The sequence below is a fragment of the Musca vetustissima genome, unplaced genomic scaffold (genome assembly GCF_032173495.1).
Source record: "Musca vetustissima isolate MV318-11 ecotype Yass unplaced genomic scaffold, APGP_CSIRO_Mvet_v1 utg12183, whole genome shotgun sequence".
Taxonomy (NCBI): domain Eukaryota; kingdom Metazoa; phylum Arthropoda; class Insecta; order Diptera; family Muscidae; genus Musca; species Musca vetustissima.
Genome location: NW_026878969.1, coordinates 15,258 through 17,804, shown reverse-complemented (window position 1 = coordinate 17,804; position 2,547 = coordinate 15,258).

The window sequence follows — 2,547 nt, the reverse complement described above, 5'->3', positions numbered from 1 at the left end:
ATAGAATAGCTGAAGGACTTTTTTTGTTATAAGAGATGATGGTCTTCTTCATAGAAGAGTTGATTGTCTTCTTCATAGAAGAGCTGATGGTCTTCTTCATAGAAGAGCTGATGGTCTTCTTCATAGAAGAGCTGATGGTCTTCTTCATAGAAGAGCTGATGGTCTTCTTCATAGAAGAGCTGATGGTCTTCTTCATAGAAGAGCTGATGGTCTTCTTCATAGAAGAGCTGATGGTCTTCTTCATAGAAGAGCTGATGGTCTTCTTCATAGAAGAGCTGATGGTCTTCTTCATAGAAGAGCTGATGGTCTTCTTCATAGAAGAGCTGATGGTCTTCTTCATAGAAGAGCTGATGGTCTTCTTCATAGAAGAGCTGATGGTCTTCTTCATAGAAGAGCTGATGGTCTTCTTTATAGAAGAGCTGATGGACTTCTTCATAGAAGAGCTGATGGTCTTCTTCATAGAAGAGCTGATGGTCGTCTTCATAGAAGAGCTGATGGTCTTCTTCATAGAAGAGCTGATGGTCGTCTTCTTCATAGAAGAGCTGATGGTCTTCTTCTTCATAGAAGAGCTGATGGTCTTCTTCTTCATAGAAGAGCTGATGGTCTTCTTCTTCATAGAAGAGCTGATGGTCTTCTTCTTCATAGAAGAGCTGATGGTCTTCTTCTTCACAGAAGAGCTGATGGTCTTCTTCTTCTTCAAAGAAGAGCTGAAGGTCTGCTTCTTCAAAGAAGAGCTGAAGGTCTTCTTCTTCATAGAAGAGCTGAAGGTTGAAGGTCTTCTTCTTCATAGGAGATCTGAAGATCTTCTTCATAGAAGGGCTGATGGTGTTCCTCATAGAAGAGCTGAAGGTCTTCTTCTTTGTCGTCATAGATGAGCTGAAGGTCTTCTTCTTCATAGATGAGCTGAAGGTGTATTGTAGAAGAGCTGGAGTTATTCTTTTTCATAGAAAACCTAAAGGCATTCTACCTCATAAAATAGCTGAACGTATTGTTCGTCCTAACATAAGAACTGAAGGTCTTATTTTACCTCATTGAAGAACTGGAGGTTTCATCTTCACAGAAGCACTCAGCCTTCGGGTTCTCTATGGCAACCTATCACCTGTGAGAGGTTCACAGACCTTCTGTTCATATATTAAAAACTTCTTGGCCTCCAGTCTCAACTGACGATCGTCCATCCATAAAATAATAACCGTCATTCAGGTCCTCCTGTCGGCACGAATGTGAAAGACTTATGGCCGTTTATAACAAACCCTCTTCAGCCGTCGGATCTGTCATGAAAAACTATGCCAACTCATCTTAATAATTCCTAAAATCCGCCTTTCTAGAGCAAATAAAAATTCCGTCCCTTTAATCGTTATAAATAGCGGCGATTAATACTTACATTACCATACCAACTTATTAATGGATCCCTTTCGCAGTTTATATATAATTACATATTTGCAAATCAGTGTAACTGTCAAATCAACCTCAAATTGTCATTTAACAATTCCCCCCTCCTCTCATGCGATTCAAGTAAAAGGATACGGAAATAAAACAACAACAACAAAAAACCCGAAAATCGTAATTCAAGGATTTCTGGTTATGTTGAAAATCACATCAACATAATTTACGCTTGACTTGACGCTGATAACAAGAAATTACAATTAATACAAACATACACACATACATACATACATTCATACAAACAAGCAAGTAATTGCCACACAGGTTTTGTAGTTTTGTAAAAATTGTTTTTTTTTTCTCTCAATTTAAAATTTACAATTTTTGTGTTGTGGTTAAAATAAAGTGAATGCTCATCCCGCGATTGCAGCAATATTTTTTGTTTACACATACAAACACACCCACATCAAACTATATAAATAAATAAAAAAATGAAGATTTTTATTTTTTGTCTTTTTGTGTTAAATGTTTAATCCATTGTTTTATTGTTGGCTGTTGGTTTGTCTCTTTAAAATTCAATAGAATAGATGAAATTTTATCTTCATGTGTGTGGAAGTGTGTGTGTGTGTGCCTTTTAAATGACAACTAGATCTTCTTGCCAAAGTTTCCAATTACAAATTTGCATATTTAACAACAACAGCAATGAAATTTAAAACTTCTAATGTTGTGTGTAGCTAAATTGCCTTTTTAACCATCATTCAAAATGTTTTATGCAGCCATCTCAAACATGTTACAAAAAAAAAAAAAAAACAAAATCCGATTTTATTTTATTTTTATTAGATTGTGTTTAGGTTCCCTGTGATTTCGAAATATTTGTGGAACCGAAAAAAACAACAATGAAAAAAGAAGCACCCATTGGTGAAGGTGTCTGCTGCCGATATTAGGCGGTCTTTGTTACCCAAAATTTATAAAAAATATTGGAAACAAAAAACTAGAATTAAAGCAAATTAATATAAAATATATAAATAAAATAGACGTTATGTTCGAACATTTTATACCCTTCATCATGAGGTGGACATTCAATATACCTAAAGTCGAAGAGGATTTTTAACAATCTTACTTACTCGCTCGCTTGTGGCAGAGATAAGCCGAGCTTAAAAAAAGATT